This window comes from Micropterus dolomieu, linkage group LG18, assembly GCF_021292245.1.
Source record: "Micropterus dolomieu isolate WLL.071019.BEF.003 ecotype Adirondacks linkage group LG18, ASM2129224v1, whole genome shotgun sequence".
Taxonomy (NCBI): Eukaryota; Metazoa; Chordata; class Actinopteri; order Centrarchiformes; family Centrarchidae; genus Micropterus; species Micropterus dolomieu.
This window is the reverse complement of record NC_060167.1, coordinates 35,622,606-35,640,254: the sequence shown is the minus strand read 5'-3', so window position 1 is coordinate 35,640,254 and position 17,649 is coordinate 35,622,606. Positions and strand designations below refer to the sequence as shown.

Sequence of the window (17,649 nt, the reverse complement as noted above, 5' to 3'; positions counted from 1 at the left end):
TACTACACAGTATTCCTGTTACAAGCTCCAAAAGCAATGATTTGCTGTCCGTCTCAATGATACTTCAGCAGGACGAATGCTTCCTAAAGGCCTGAGCCTCGGTCCTCCAGCTCAAGGATAGTTGGATGGTGTCTCAAACTGCTAGGCTAATCTGCCACCCTGTGATGGCCAAAGTTGAATGGTTAAGAAACTGCTGACAGTGAGAAGCAACCCAGGGCGTTCTGCTTATTTGAAACAGCTGGCTGGAAGCACAGCCCACAAAGAGAGGTTATGAGAAGACATAAACAGTTCATCCACCAACACCATCCGCTTGATTCAACCACAACAGCTTCCTGGCTTCCCCTTCTCTGGCTTATCCTCCAACGTGGTCCTCCACACTACCCCAGCCTGGGAATAAATAGCCCTGGCTCCAATTTCACAATGTAATCACAACACTGGGCTTTGTGGGAGCGCTCAGAGGATAGCCTGGCACTGCAGTGGAACAGCGAGGAGGGGGACTCGGACAGGGAGGAGAATCAAGGAAGGGGGATCAGGCGTTAGTTTATGTAACCAAGGTCAGCTGGAGGAAAAACAAAGTAATCCTTGGCGAAAGCAAAAACAGTAAAAGCACAAGGGAGGAGGAGGGCTGAACGAGGCAAGGGAAATATGAAAACAAACAGATAAAAGTCGCAGTGGGGAAGGCTCCGTTTGCATGGCCTGAGCTTCTGGTTTGGCGTGGGCAGGAGTAATTGGAAGCACCCGTTGACACTTTAAATGGCTGCTGAGTGTGATGGGATGCGGTCTGGGGGGAAGTGGACTTGACACCGCAGGAGGAAACTCAAATACCGTGTACCATTGTGTAATTCTGATTAATTGAAGGAAATACTTAAAAAATCTTGAGTGATCGCCCCCTAGACATGCCTGGCTATTTGGCGCACAACAATGGCCAAACAGAAACAAAAACCTTTGTAATGAATTATATGAGAATAAAAAGACGTAAGGGCTATCATTTCTCCAAAAGCATTAGCACGAAAAAATAGAAATTTAGATTCCAACCTGTGGAAGTTCAATCCTCTTTTCCTGCCATTCCCAACCTTTCCATGGCTCCAAAGAGGATTAGACCAGACCTGGAAGAAGACAAGCAGTTAGAAATCCACAGAGAACCAAATGCATGACATAAAGTACAACCCAAATGGACATTGATGAGCCATAATGTGGAATCATTTGATGATAGCAGTCAGTGGCTGAAAAATTATCCACTACAAAGTGAGCTTAAACCATTTGCAGTGCCTGCCACGTCTTCTTAATTCATGCTGTGCAGGTGAGGGCCCCTGTTCTTTATACAAGGCAACTATTGTTCAGCACAACAACAAAGACCTCACTGAACACGGTGAGGCAAGAGCAACCACAAAAGTCACCTTTTAAATACCAGACAAATGGCTGCCACAGAGAAGAGAGCCTGGCACAACATGAACTTTCTGTAGCACTTTCAAAACATATACTCTAAGCTACAGCCAGGAATGGTTAAAAGATCAAAAACACAAATTAATGTGTATTGGGAAACTAATACAGGCCACGGATCTTTCTCGGCTTTTGCAAACCTGGTAAATTCTCATTTTGTGCTTGTCCTTCACCACAGGTGTGGAAAGTCTGGTCAAACCTGAAGTTTTTCTAATCCACCCTTAAGGTTGTAAACAAAGAAAAGTGGTTTTAAACTGTATAGCTCTCTGCCAACTGATCCCACAGCTCCTACCTCTGCGGTCTTGTTTTATGGCGATTCCCTCCGGTGAGAAGCTGGCTCAGATGCAAGACACTAACTTACTCCTATCTTGTTCCAATTTATCTTTGACCCAGACTGTGAGGGTGAGGCCTGAAGCTGAGCTGTGTGAAGTCAGGTTTCTAGCCAAAAGGTGCAGCAGTTTGGTGGAATAGTGGCCAAGATTGATAGACTGATACGACTGATGTGACAGGAAGGATTCTAGTCTTTGCTCTAATGTTTGTTTGCCCCCAGTTTCCTATTCAAGGATTATAGTTGACTTGTATCACACAATGGTTCATCGGGTTGAGCAAACAGACTACAGATAGGTTATCTGGAGTACCTTTACTATGAAAACGTTACTGGAAACCTTTCAGCTTGCTAAACTAGAAGCAGTGAAGCCGTGTCCTTCAGCCAATAGCTCCTTTGAGGCCAGGCTAAATGAAGAAACCTTATGTAAGAGCACCAGCACCACAACAGCCAGGCGCACTCTCCAACGTTATGAAGCGACTTGAATCCGGATGCACTGAAGCCTTAATGGCTCCCTTTGTGGCCATGAAAAGGGACTGTGCCAATTTCAGCCAGGCATCCTATTGTTGGGAAATGTACAGCGAGTCAACTGGTGACATGACGTGTTTGCTAACCCTTGCCAAAACCAGTGAGTCACCTAAATCAACCCACCTCCCACCCCCTCCTCCTCCCACGCACCCCACCCCCACCCCACAAACTCTATATGGTAGGACATCACACCCAGGAGTCCTCTCAAACTTGTACATGGCTCCAAATACACAAGAACCTTTTGACGAGGCTGATTAATTATGGGAGAGAATAATATTACTGCCACTGCACAGCGTGAGCAGGGGAAGTCACCTCCCTCAAAGCGACTAAAACTGTCACAAAAAGGATTCTCGTGAGAAAACAAAACTTCAAAAAAAGAGGCTAAAATTAGTCCAAGTTCAAACCCTTGACTTGGCAATGAATGCAAGTTTTGGTACACATGATGGTACCATAATGTTGTTGCTTTTTTTACTGGCATCTTAATTTTGTTCGTTCCGCAGAGCTAGAACATGTACATATCCCAAAGCCAAAAAGAAAACAGCTCTTTACAGGAGGAAATGACACAGCGTCACCAAAACCAAAAGTGCCACCATTCCTGAGGTTGTTAAGCTGTCGGCCTTAAAACTACCATTGACAGTGTGCCTTTGGCCATGGCCGCTTTGTAATTAAATACCAGAAATGTCAGCTTTTTTCTCTCTCTGTTCCTTGGAAAATAAATAGATGGTCTAAATACAACTTCTGCCCTGCCCTCTCATGCTCACTGGCACAGGGGCTGATGCCATCCTGCTTCAGTCCTCAACCCACATCTGGTATTAAACCTGAACTACGATTATAGAAAACAAATCCCACCAGAAATAAGACAGAAAAGACAGCCTTGGTGTCAAAACGAAACTGAAATAATGTTGTGGTTGAATTCCTTAGACGAAGAAGTAAATGTGTCACTGAATCTAAACATCAAAAATCTTCTTTGGAAGTACTATTTGGCAGTGTAAGCACATGGATTAATCTTTTAACTTTATAGTGAACTAATGAGAAACTGGGCATCTATCTCTAAGCCTTAATGAGATAGAGGATGAATGCTTTCCAGCGACAGCTAAGTCATTAACTCTAATTGTGTTTTCAAAGTGAACATGACAAGCAGCATGCCGTCTCTATGGCTAATTCATTCATTTGCAGTACCATGTTTTCAATGGCATGCAAAAAGGATAAGCTCATCATTGTAATCTGACAACAACACTTGGCATGTGTGCCAATTCCCCCAACTCATATAAGCCATGATTGATTTTTTTTTTTTTAAGTCGGTGGGGGAAGCACACACAGGGTCATCAGTTACGCCTCATTTGTCTACTTAAATTACCAATGCTTCTCTATCCATCCTCACTGCTTTATGCTTTCACCCTAGAAGTGAGTTTTTTACTATGTTACTAGGGGTGTGCATCTTCACTGGTCCCACAATTCAAATCGATGACTACTTGGTACTTTTAAAGCAAAGTATTTGTACTAATCCAACTAAGTAGGTAGTAATGAAACGCAGATATTTAATGTTACTTCATATAAATATAGCTAACACTGCATAGCATTATTACAGCATTATTACTGATCTCTGCTGCTGCCATTTTTATTTCTGATGCAGCTGTTATTAATATAGAGTCAGATACGGGTTGAACTACACACTTTACAATGCTCCAGCCAAACCATGTTCACTCCATCTTAATATATCTGTTCCTTTTTTTGTCTCGTCTGATGAAGTTTCGTGTTTGTGTCTTGTCTTGTAAGTTGATTATTGTAATCTTGTATTGACCACCATGGGCCTTGAGAAACGGCCTTTAGTTCATCTGTGTACTCGATGTGTGGATGAACGATAACAAACGAACTTGAACTAACAGCCAAAAAACGCTAAAAGCACAAGGGAAAGATAACGCTAACCGCCTTCGCTTTTCCAGCAGTTGGAAAACGACAGACTTTAATTAAACGGACACGCTGTGACCTACACTGTGCATTTACTGCCAGACTGAAACGTAGCGCTCAGTTTTCCTCTGCTCCGCTCACTTTCACCGGCGTCACCTACTGCCGCCTGTCAAGCTCTACCGTGCTGCACAGTGCGCGGGTGAAAATCACTAACATTAGTTGCGCATTGATTTTATTGATCAACGTCTCCGTTGTGTGCACTCCACAGAAGAGCTGCTTTTCCGCATATCTGAGTTCCGCCTTTTTCGTTCCGTCAACATTCCGTTATCAATTAACCTCTACATAATCGATTGACATTTGTGAATCGATTCAGAATCGTCCTAGTCCGCACCGCGATGCATCTAAAAATAATTTCTTTTCCACACCCCTATGTTACAAACATTCCTTAAAGAAAAAGAGCTTAAAATGTGTTGATTACGTACTGATCTCTATACACACAGTATATAAACTAATGAATTCAATGCCTCAGTCCCCTTTTGTTTAGCAAGCTTAGAACACCGTTCTCTTCAATATACCTTCCATACACTTAGGCGTTTGACTCTTTGAATCACTGTCTGTGAAATCAGGCTGGGAGTATAAGCTAAATATTGCATTCATATCGGTTTCCCCCTTAATGGAACATTGTAGGGCATTTCATCTTTAGTCTTAATTTTTTAGTCTTTGTCATGACATAATAACTTTGCACTCAGCAAAGTAACTGCTCAGATCTGGGAACTAAATAAGTTTTGTTTGTCATGTTCCTTTCCTTCTTTTTTGGCAATGTTGCTGTGCTTCTAAAACTCAACAGTTAACTTGATGAGTACATTGTTACTATTGGAACAATGGAAATAATGGCCAAAATTCATCCTGAGGGGAACATGAGTGTCCAGTGCTCAACGTTAAACTTTTTGTGGCCATGGTAGCGACATGTCAATCACAAGGTAGTCCGGATCTAAAGCATACGCTGCTTTCTGGTTTATTTCCCCCTAAATAACACCAAATCTAACTAAACGAACGCTGTGTTGAAGAATACTTGAAACTAGCGACTGAGACCAAAAACTCATTATGAAAGTGTTTACTGAGGTAATTATTCAGCTGAGAAGTAGGGTCATTTTTATTTCTAAAGGAACCGGACTTCTTTTTGCAACCAGCGAACTCGCCCCCAGCTGGCCGTTAGAGAGAATGCAGTTTGAAGTTCCGTCTGCATGGTTTCACTTTCAGACCCAGAGGTTGCTGCTGATAACAAAATATCCCACATCATCTGACCTGGCTAGGAGACATCCTTGCTGCCACTGAAAAATGTTTGGCTTTGGGGAACAGGTTATAAATGGGAACAGAATTTAATGTTACTGAGGTTTCAACATTTGTCCAACTTCCTGACTCATTTAAAAAGAGACAGGAACAATAGAGTAATATTTTCAAGAGAGACAGTTTGGGCGGGCCACAGACAGAAAGCACCTGGAAAGCTGAAACTGAAACTGTATTTGCTCTTATTAATTCCATTTTGTGCAATTGTATGTTTAAGCGGAACTACAGTTGCCCACAGGAGTCTCAACTGTAATGAAAAGAGATTATCCTGTGACAGCAGGTTAAGAACTTAGATGTGGGTTGAAATTGCTTGTCCTGTACGAAGGGGACATCAGTGGAAAGAGTTGCACTCCTTCTGGCTGTAACCCCTGCTTCTATCCTAACTGCCTCATGTTTTCATTCTCCCCCTTCCCGCAGGCTCAGTACCTTATGTTCCTGCCACGCCCGTCAGGCACTGTCACACAAAGTCAAAGACTACAACGGTGCTCTTAGTCAATCTGATTTACAGGCGGCAGACAGCAGGTTTGTATGGCCCGCAAGCACCAAGTCAATTTGCAGAAGATGATGTCTTGCTTAAATCATCAACAGCAGCCAGACAAAAGTTCACCTGCAGCACCAAAAACTGTGCTGCAAAACAGAAGAAAATTATGCAGAGTAGAGCAAAGAATCAAGTATGAACTTGTTCTTTTGTTTTCAGATTGGGTTCGATAACAAATCGGACATGCATCAGCACTAGAAACCCAGGGGCAATCAATGACTATATCTCCCACTGCCACTGTGCCAAATCCATGAAGCTCACAGTATTTAGTCCAGCTGTCCAGCAGACCTGACCCTTTCCACATCAGCTCATTTATAAAAGGAAAAAAGGTTTTCAAATTATTACTACTACTAGTATTATTTTTCATTTTTATTTGCATAATAGAAAGTAAAGAAAATAAACCTGTTTCTGTTCTGTAAATCCACCCATGGATGACTTACATCTTAATCTATCTGATTTGGAAACAGAGCCGGGCCACCGCCTAATTCACTACAAGGCATGGTTGTTTAATTTTAATTTCTTTCAAATTATGGGAAGAAAATCACATCACGTACATGCAGTATTTCCACTACATCCAATCAGCCTCTGCAGGACTGCCACCAACACTCCCATGGGAGTTCAGCATTTCAAATTTGATGAAATGTCAGTTACACAGGCCACTGCTATATTAGCCACTTCTATTTTCTAAGAAAATAAGGCTGCTCACTGTCCTAAATGGAAAAAATACAAGACTGTTTATGAGCCGAGGCAAGGTTGCAAAGTAAAGAGACATGAAGCAATGGTGGGGCAGGTCTAAACTGAACTGAAAGTAACTGCAAATCGTTAGTGGCTAGGGCTGGGCGATATGCCCAAAAATGTTATCCCGATAAAAACATTTCATATCATTCGATATCAATAATTATCAATAATATATGTCAAATCATTATTTGTCTCAAGTTTAAAGGCTGATTTTTGCTCCTGAGTGACAATTGAAGAAACCAGATGATTAATCATATGGTTAAACTTTTCTTTATGGTCAGAATGTGAAAAACACTTGATGCCAAACAGTGGATCACTGAACAAATCTGAGGTAGAACACTCAAAACTATTAAGATAAAATCTTTTTCAACAAATTTGATTAGTAAATCTTTTTTCAGTCCCTTTTCCTCAACAAAATAAAAATCTTAATAGAAAATTTAAGTGCTAATTTTATATAATATATTTATTAACATAAACATTAATTATATTGTTATTGAGGAAATTATATTACGATAATTATCATTATTGTTATATTGCCCAGCCCTATTAGTGGCTCAATTTCAGAGATGCATAAACAGCCAAAAAGTTTCCTCAAAAGTCCGAAATGAGTCTGAAATGACTTCATTTTATGTTAGACAAATTTCAAAAGCAAAGGTCATCAAGTTCCTCTGATGAAGAAGCAACTTGGGCTTGAAATGTTGTACTCTTTCTAAATCTAATAAAGAAGTTATTTTTTGTTTTTTTAAAAGGAAAAATTCTACAGCATTGGGAATCCTTGTGATAAAGAATATATCTACAATTTTTTCAGATTCGGCATCTGGAAATAAAAGATGTGCGTGTGTTTTAGTGTGTACCGCCCACTCTCACTAGCTCGATGTGGATGTCGACTCCAGATATTTAGCAAGCTAGATATCTGTCCGGAGTTGGCAAAGCGTCTGCGAGGCGTCAGCGAGCCTCTTTGTTGAGTAGTGCACACGTAATGATTGGCGAGCACCGACCGATCGCTGATTTGCCCCTGATCACATCGTCTGGCGAGCTCAGCTACTTGCAAAATCGGGCTTAAAATCGTGTAGTGTGAACTAGGGTTAACCTCCTTTTAAAAAATAAACTCCAATGGCGGAACTGCTTGCTTGCGGGAGCTGCTATGTTCACTCTAGCTATGAAAATGCTTTTGGTTTAAAGGAATGCATCTCAATAAAAATTATTTCTGCATTAAACTCCACTGAAAGTTTTGAACAGCAAATATTCACGAATCAACTACACTAGAGATTAGAGTATGTCCTGCAGTAACACTAATGAGTATGAAATCTAAATGAAGCCATCGTCTTTTGATTGCCCTCTACTACGCAGTACATCGAGTCATGGTGTTGTTATAGTGGCCAGGCGCGCAAAATAAACCCCTCAATAATCGAATCTCAAAATTGAAAATCGAATGTGTACGGAACGGTTGAATATTCAAATATTCGGATCCAGCCCTACCAGTTTGTTGTCCATCATCATCATCATCAGGCAGCAGACTCAACATGTGAAATCGATAAGGGCCTGGGGAGGCCAGGGTCAGTATGGTCTGATGATGTCATGTAATGTATTCATCATATAACATCCCAGTCTGAAGCACAGGTCAATCAGCACCAGCTCCTGAAGATTTAGAGTTTTATAGTATTATATTTTTAGATCCTGCAATGGGAGTCCCATCTCCAAACACGGGTGTAATTAATGTGACTCACTGAGGACCTCTGGTTTATCAGGTGATGGATCAAAGGGAGACAAGTGTGTGTGAAATGACGCTTTACAATGTGTCGACAGGGAGTCATGTCTTATTATTTTACAACTTGTACCAGAACACGATTGACTTACAATAGATTTAGATTGAGTGTCCTCCGGAAACAACACGAAAGACAACATGTTCCAGTGGTGAGATAGTGCTGAACCTGAGATTAGGATAAAAGCTGCATGTGCTGAGACACTGCAGCTCACCCGGATGATACTCTGATGTGTGTGTCCCAGTGAGTTCCTTCTGCAGAAGACGTTTGAAGTGTTTGCCTAAGCTGTTTATTTGAAAACTCGAATTGCCATCGCAACCCCCATTTATAATGCTGGCTGCTATAACTACATGTCTGATTAATTCATCAGATAGTTTGGACGCAAAGAACCAAATTAGAAGACAAGCTTGACGAAAATGGAGAGCTTAATTTTCTACATTGTTTCACCTCAAACCGGTTGCACTGGTTTCCTACCGTCTCCAAGAGGTGATATGAAATATGAGACGATATCTGTCAGTCTGTGTGTTTTTGAGGTGAGTGAGTTGTCGCATATGGCAGGTCCTGACACTGTAATCCTGCTGCCGAAATCCACTAGCGCTGGATCCCATTGGGACTTCAGTATGTGCGTTGCTCAGAATGATCCAGGACACAAAAAAGTACAAATATGATATCACTAAATTCATTTTTGCATGGTGCACACTAGAGGATTTACAAACCTCAAAAAAAAAAATAAAAAAGAAAACCTGGGACACCACAGACCTGACAACAGAATTAACAGATTATTAATATTTTAATCTTAAGAACACACACACCAGACGATTCAGTCAAGATGCAGGACCACACACCTGCCGTTTATACTCATGGCTAAGAAATTACATTTTGCATGCAGGTAAGTACTAGTAGTTTATGGGATTTCTGATGAATTAAAGAATTCTAAATTTCTTTTTAAAGTTAATAATGTGGGGGCACAACTCCAGCCTAAACTGAGCAGATGTGTAAGCCCAAATAACTCAAAACCCCTATGCGGGTGTGCAGAAACGCTAATGACAGGTTGTAAAGTATCCAACAAAAAGAAGTTATGCAGTGTAACTTAACAGGCATTAATGATAAATCATCCTTCTAAACCTCACTCCAAGCTGTCATATAAAAATAAAAGTATTACTCACAGCAAAACTAAAGAATACCACATATTCTGTTCTTGTTTGGCCTCTGACCTAAAATAACAACAGACCTGTACAAAAGCAAGATAAGAGTACACAATGTGAAGATGATGCTCATTCTTAAAAAACTTGAAAGTCAAGGAACAAAAAATCAGTCTGAGCGAATCCAGTGGAAACAATGTCTAATGTGTAAACTAGAGCAATAATGGTAGTTTGTGCTATAAAACTTTTACAGCTCCGTTCCCTGATCATCGCTCCTGCTGAGTAACACACTGAGGTAAACCACACTTTACTGCCCTGCTCTTTGTCTAGATGAAGAGAAACTAAATGAGGGAAGTCAAGTTGGGTAGATTTTAGGAAAGCAAAACAGTTTGTTCAAGTCAGCCAATAATCCTGATACTGTCGGAGTTAGCCTGCACACATTGTTTAACTACCGCTGATTTATTTCTCACTAAACACAAATCCAATTGTTTCCAAATGTCTGCAATAAGCAAAGGAAATGCAGACAAATAATATGAATTAGAATAGTTATTAATTTGGCAAAAACATTTACCTTTTTTCTTCAGCCAGCGAATCTTTGAAAGGGGAAATACTGCTGCTGCCTTCCTGTGTTCCCAGAAGTATTTTATGCAACAGTACTACATTTACACCATATAAATATATGGAGACCACAACAGTCCACTGTTCATCTCTAGCAGCCCGGGGGGTCCGGTTTTATCGGCAGGACCCCTGCAGCTCTCAGGATTTGGGTTAGGTTGAGGTTTCAATGGAAGGAATGTTAATGGCTGACGGTCTGAGATAGTGTTCTGAGTATCTGCCATACAGGAGGAGGAAAACTTATGAAACAAATAAACAGGTACAATTTAGAGATTAAAGGGATAAATCTATGAACAAACTCATTTCATCAGCTCGACTGCTGCTAACAAAGTGGCTTCCAGTCAAACCATAGCTGAAATAGTGATCTTTCAAGGCTCAAATTATGCTGAGTGCGTTTTTGTTATTCAGTGCTGCCTGTGAATTCCAAAGAAAGAATCATGCATTTGTGAATATCTGTGTAACTTCTGTGAGTTTCCAGCGGACTGATGTTTCACAGCCATTTCTACATCACTACTTATTTGATAAATGAATTTACATCATTGCAGAATTTCTTTGTTAACAAAAAAAGTGTTAATGTTAATAACTATGTTATAGTTATTTTATAGATTAGGTTATTTTATAGAGAAGTATTTTTGATTTAATACATTCTTTACAATGTAAAGCGGCGTGGGTGGGTGGCCAGTATAAACCTGGACATGCCGCTTGCATGTCAAACAGGATCTGTCTACACTAGTGTGGTGTGTACAAGGTCACCATCCATACTGATAGAACAGCATGTTACACTACATCTGAAATAGATTTAGACTTTCAACTTTCGGACGAACTACTATGTTAACCGGCGAAGTCACACGGAATTCAGATTGACAGAAAAGTCCCCGATCATGTAGCAAAGGGTGTTACACACCTTCAACAAGCCGGCATCGGTGCTCACTCAGCATTTGAGGGTTTAACAACCCACTACCACTCCACCCTCATTGGTTTCGGATGGCACTCAATGTGGCGGACCCTCTGCATTAACGCGCAAACGGAGTGGAAGTAGCTAGGGAGAGGGAGGAGCAAGCAGTTTTGGAAAGGCCCGTACTAGATAAATCTCAATGCTAAAATGACAAAATTGGAACAGCAGCAAACAGCAGCCAAATACAGTTAATGGATACATTAATGACAATTAAAGTAACAGAAAGAATGAAAGAGTAAAAGCTATAAATAAAAATACAAACAACAAACTTTTATGACCCCAGCCTATGTTATTCTGTACGACAGTTGTTTTTTTGTTTTTTTTTTTACAACCGCTAACATCATTTTGTCCAATTTGTAGTCACATTTTCAAAACTCTAAACACAACTAGCCCAACATCGGCCTGTTCATACCACACCAATTCATGTTGTTTCCACAAAATTTGCAGTCATTTAACCCATTTCTAAAATGCTAACTTTCTCTTTTACGTACAAGCTTACCCAATACCAAAAATATGTTATTTACAAATGCTTGAACACAACATGTCAGAAATTAAGATATCATTCTCAAAACCTTAAATTATGTATAATGCATCTACTTCTGCAACAATAGCAGCTCAAAATCTATACTGAAACAGCTGATAAGCATTTCTGAATGAACTTCATTGAAACGTTGAGAAATAGCTGATTTATTGTAATTTGGGTAAAATAGATCAACCGCAGCTAATTCCAATCTCAACCAGAGACATAGACAGGTGTTACATACACCATGCAGCAAAAAGGTGACTTTCTGGAGTTGAGTTTATCCAATGTGGATACAGAGCAACACAGAAGAGGAGAGAAAGAAAGAATAATGTCTGAACAAGGGAGAAGAATAGTTGGGCCGGGGAGAGGAAGAGGGCCAGGGAGGAGCAGCTGAACCAGTAAGTGTTTAAACCCCGGTGCATAGCAAGAGATGACATTAACTGTGATGTGGATGAGAACATGTGGCCAAAGGCTGAAGATGGGGATTAGAACACATTTTTGTTTCTATCCCTTCTGTGCATATTTGTTTCAGTGTAATTGTGTCTTCACATTTACTTAGCACTTTTATCCAAAGCACCTTACATCTGAGTAACCACATGCAACAAGCATCAATACAGTAAGAGATCAAAAAGTGAAATGTTTTGTTTTAAAAGTAAACTGTTTTGTTAACCTTTTTATTTTTTATAATTTTAACTGTGATTACATTTTAGTGTTTTTTATATCCAGGATGTATTTAATAACCGATGCATGTTAACTAACATAACTTATGAGTTTTTGGTTTTGTTTTAAGACTGATAAATAACTTTAGGAAGGAGGGCCAGTAAAAATTGTCTTTGGACCAGTAAGTTTCAAACCCACTGGCCCGCTGGGGCCAGTTGCAAAAAAGTTTAACGTTGAGCCCTGAATTCTGTCACTTCTGTCACTACATTACATTCTATAAAGTAGGGCTGCAACTAACAATGATTTTAGTACTCGAAGCTTCTATAGATTATTTCAACGATTCATTGATGCGTCGTTTAAGAAGTACTTTTGCTTGGCGGCGGCGGTGCCCCCCCCCCAGTAACGGGATCAGCTGTGCACGTTTATTTGCGATAGATATTTATTGGTCCTTTCGGAAATTCATAGTGTGCGATACAGCAAACAGACCAACAACCAGACAGCTGCTTTACAACACAGCATAAGCGCGATGTGCGACAGTAATAAATGTCCATGCGAAACAGTGTGCTATATAGTTATATGGATTACTACTATAAAGTAAAGACGACTCATTCACTTTTACATAGTTTGTTGCCAAAAATGCACACATTCGACCCCTCAAGCCAAAATGTAGGGTGGTTTAAAAAGAAAAAGGAAACTGAATTACAAAACAGAATGGATTTCACACTGTCTACTGCATGCAGGTAGAGCTGAAACATGAAAAGTAATGCAGTTTTTGTAATGCCATCAAATGTTTGTATTTAGAAAGTCGTTGTGCTGTGATTGATAGATCTGGTCCTCTTGGAAAGAAAATGTGCTTTTGAAATAACAGAAAGATTTGATTTTGAGTCAGGTTTACTGTGTTTTGACAGAGTTTGTGTATACAGACAATGTTTTTTTGCATTTTGAAATGTAGAGTTGGTGTTTAAAGAACAAAATTTGGCTTTGAGCAGAAAATGTACTATTTGGCTAATTGTGTGAGGTAGGTGTGTTGCTGTGCTGAGAGTTTCAATAAAGTATCTTAAGTTAAGTTCATCAGTGTGGTATAATCCATTATAATGCTTTCATTTAAAGACTAATTGCCATCACAATTTTTTACAGAGTCAAGCAGCAAGTTTACAATAGTTTAGTTTTGACAAACTGGACATTCAACACCTACAGTTTCTTGTGTATTTGCACTCATGGAATAAATGTCAGCACTGAACTGCCTTTTGAGTTTCATGAACTTGGGAGGTGGGGATAACGACACACCAACACATACACACTCACAAACATCCCCCCCCCTCAGAGTGCTCCATAACCCTGGAAACAGAGGCCTGGTTCATTTGCAGCCAGATTAAAGCTACTGAGGTGGAGCGGGTGGAAAAGATTATTCCTAGTAAGCAAGAGAAAAAAAACAAAAAAAAAAACAACTTAAGCTCTCCATGAAGAGAGTGTTATTTATGAAAGCCATCTCAAGCCTCATTGGTGTACACACAGAAGTCTAGTATGTTGAAGCTGAACTATTACAACTTCTACACCGACACGAGCCCAGCACTATGTGCAGATACAGCGCATATTCTGGACTGTGAATTAGTCGCACAGCATGGTTCTGGTTTGGTTCACCAGGATTACAGTACAGTAAATGAGGAAGGAACCAAAATTTCAGATCAGCTTAAGGAATGTCTAAATCAAAGCCTTGTAAATCCAACCCAGTGAGGGCAACAGTGCAGCCTGTATACTGCGACACTGTGTTCCGCAGCTTACCAGCAAGTGGCAAAGGTTGCCAGGAAACACTGTGGGCTCACAGGGCGTTCACATTCACACACAGATGCAGTCACATATTCATACAAACGTTTTACATGAGTCTGAGTACCTCTGTGCTGTTAAAAGCTACAGTGGGGGAAAACGTAAGGATTACAGAGCCCTGTGACCCCTGACCCCTGTGGGAGTGTGAGCCAACAGGAAGTTTCATCTTAAGAAGACACATGATAGGCAGGTTGTAAAAATACTGCTCTGCTAAAGGCAACATGTCTACTGTCTGCAGGAGTGGGCTGAGCACTGAAAATCTGTATCAAGTATAAAAGTACTTGGTTAATGAACTACTGAAAGAACAACATGCTCAAAGTTAGTTTGTGTAATTATGTTTAGTGTGTGCGGGCCAGAGAGCTTCACAAGTCATTATATGCTGCAAGTCTAAGCTAAGTGTCAAGTCTCTTTTTGCACTAATAGGTGTTTCTTTGCTTTGCATGTGGATTAGGGCTGAACGATTTTGGAAAATAATCTAATTGCGATTTTTTTTACCAATATTGCGATTTCATATGAGATTAATTTTTAAGCTCTTTATCTTCTGTATTATTAAAAGCGGACAAGCAATAAATCCGTGTATAGTATGACCAACACATTATTAGATAAACATACACTGTTCTTTCTTGTAGGCCAGGCCTGTGTTTTGATGAAATTAGGTGATGCATGAATCATTATTATGAGCTATGGTGGAGAAGAAGTATCATATTTTAAGAATATGAGAAAGATAATTCGAGAGTCAAGTCATGGCATTAAATAATCAGGTAGGCCTACCTACAGAGAACACAAGAAAAAAGTTCCCCAGTGTGAACGTATACAGTAAGCGCTCAATACAAAACCCACAGTTCAACCACCAATAAATGAGTCCTTATCTCTGTTCAAATCTCCAAGGAGTCCATCTCTCATCAAAAAATACTCAGTTTGAGGTTCAATTCAAAAGTTGGCCAACGAAAATAAAACCAAGTGACGCCTCTCGTGTTTCACTGATTCGCCACCGTTCACAGCATAGGTAGAGTGAGTCGTCCACTAAACAGAAGGTTGGTGGTTTGATCCCCGGCTCTTCCAGTCTGCATGTCAAAGTGTCCCTGAACAAGATCCTGAACCTCAACTTGCTCCTGAAGGCTGTGCCATCAGTGTATGAATACGTGTCATTGTGTTGAATATGACATGTAAGTGCTTTCAGTGGTTGGAAGACTACGGTGCTATCCAAGTAGAGTCTGTTTACCATTTTTGCGTTTCTCCATTTCATACCATTGCAAACTGAAGACTTTAGTTTAACAAATCTTAACTCAAGGTTCACTTACTAGCATTTTCTAGAGCGTTCACATACACCATCTGTAGGTATGACTTGTATACCTAAAGCTAGGTACGGTCTTTACAGACATCCAACGAACATTGTCTGTACTAGTCCACCAGCAACAGGCCAAGGTCCTGAACTTTTAACATGCCTGACCAACATTCGTCTTTGGCTTTCCATAGCAACCCCCCTTTTCCCAGGACAAAGAGTCCCCCCCCCCCAAGGCATTTAAAGGGAGTTAAGGGGGGGTAAGTCGATTTAGAGGAGCTGTCTTGAGAAAAAGGACGTTTCTGGGGAAACTGAGTGCTCACTGTTCTTTAAGACCTCTCATGGTTGCCACTTGGCAACAGTTGGCTGTCGGTATTTCAAAATGCAGCTTTTCACGCTTGCCTGCGTTCCACGAAATGCAACACACACTCGCACGAAGTGAGAAAAAACCCCATCTAGTGTCAGCACAACAGATGCCTCTGGTACTGTTGCCTGTGGAGCCAAAAGCCTAAGCAAGCTGCCTGACGTCATGTACATGATATTCAGTTTCAAGCGTGTTTCAAGTCCATTCATTTGAAATCCAGGAGCCAGGATGAATGGCCACCTGTCCGACTGCAGCATGCAATGCAAAGAACAATTCAGCAAGTGATTTCACTCTGATTACTAGTCCCTAAATCCGCCCATAAATCAATCAAAGTTTCAAAATTAACATGTTTCCATAAACTCTTGGTTGAATTTAAAAAGATCATTCCACAAAGTTAATTTTCAAAGGAGTTGTTTGGATCCTGAAGTCTGGACGCTCGAGGTGGTCTTCCAGATGGTGGACCCTCCCTCCTCAGCCACACCCACTCACCTGTCCTTCTTCTGAGGAGACAGAAGAGAAGTCTGCAGTAAACACCAGCTGTTTTCCAACTGACAGACAGGGGAGGAGACTCACATCCTCCCCTCCCTGTCCTCCGCCCCTTCCCCCTCTTTCATCGAGGAACGCCTTCACCTCTCCAACCCCCACTTTTCCCCCCCACAATCCCCCTCTCTGGTCGACTGGTCTTTTCAGCCTCCACTTCAACAAAAGAAACAAAGGAGGCGGTGCCACTTTCCCTCCCCCCCCCTGCAGAGAGAAGGAGAAACGGTGTAAGAGCTGCAGACCACCCCTACCAAAGATGCAAAGAAAACGTGTCTGGAAGCAAAATTAATGCATAAAACATGCAAACTACATGCAATGCATGCATTCTAGAATATTCTAACATCTATGTGCAGGTGCAGACAGTAATAGAAAATGCAAACCATCAAACCCCAGTTTATTTTATCTCCCGCCAAGTTCTTTACACATTCTGGATCAGTTTTCCCAAGAGCAGTGCATGCACAGTCCAGCCAAAGTGAAAGAAAAATATGTGCAAGTATGTGGTGTGTGTGGCTCATGTTCTAAAACTGAACTAGTTGGACTGTTAGACTTTGGGAGTGAGGATGTTTTTGTGGGTGGGGCTATATTGGCAGCTTTTCCCATGTAGCCATTTTCCAGTGTGGTGCTGTGCCATGCTGTCAAACATTCCTATTCCACTGTAGGATCTTAACAATACATAACGTTACATGTAGCCATTGTCTCAGGTTCTGCTTTTGTTTCCACTGTTCTGTACTCTGCCCGCTTTGAGAATGAGTTTGTGGAAATGAATATGGGCACAGCTCAAGAAGTGATACTAATAGTAAGTTCCTGCTACTTTGAGGAGCTGCCGCCAGAACTGTTGATTTTAACATCACATCAATGACAGCTATGACAGAGACCACCAATTTTACCACTGCATCTGTATCAACCAGGAGAACCAATACTTGGAGGACAACACTTGTTGGTGAAAGGAAAATGTTCAGGCCCTCATATTTGTTTTGTAGGCAGGAATCAAATGCTTAGTCAGAATCATGTCTACCTATTCTCCTTTCAGATATGTCTAAATTAACATCATATTTTCTGCAATTATAGATGATGCACTTGAGAAGTTTGACCAAAAAATTGATTTGATCATATTGGCATATATTAAAATTCTTTTGTACAATACCCAGCACTATACA

The 17,649-nt window shown here is 40.7% G+C and overlaps 1 protein-coding gene across 1 annotated transcript in view; it reads right to left on the bottom strand.

Annotated features, from left to right (window-relative positions):
* The window catches only part of plxnb1b (plexin b1b), a 107,459-nt gene that overhangs the window by 80,593 nt on the left and 9,217 nt on the right, over positions 1-17,649 (bottom strand). Inside the window, exon 2 of the mRNA XM_046075156.1 lies at positions 1,036-1,106. The gene's annotated coding sequence lies outside the window, so the exon portion shown is untranslated. The remainder of the gene's footprint in view (positions 1-1,035; positions 1,107-17,649) is intronic.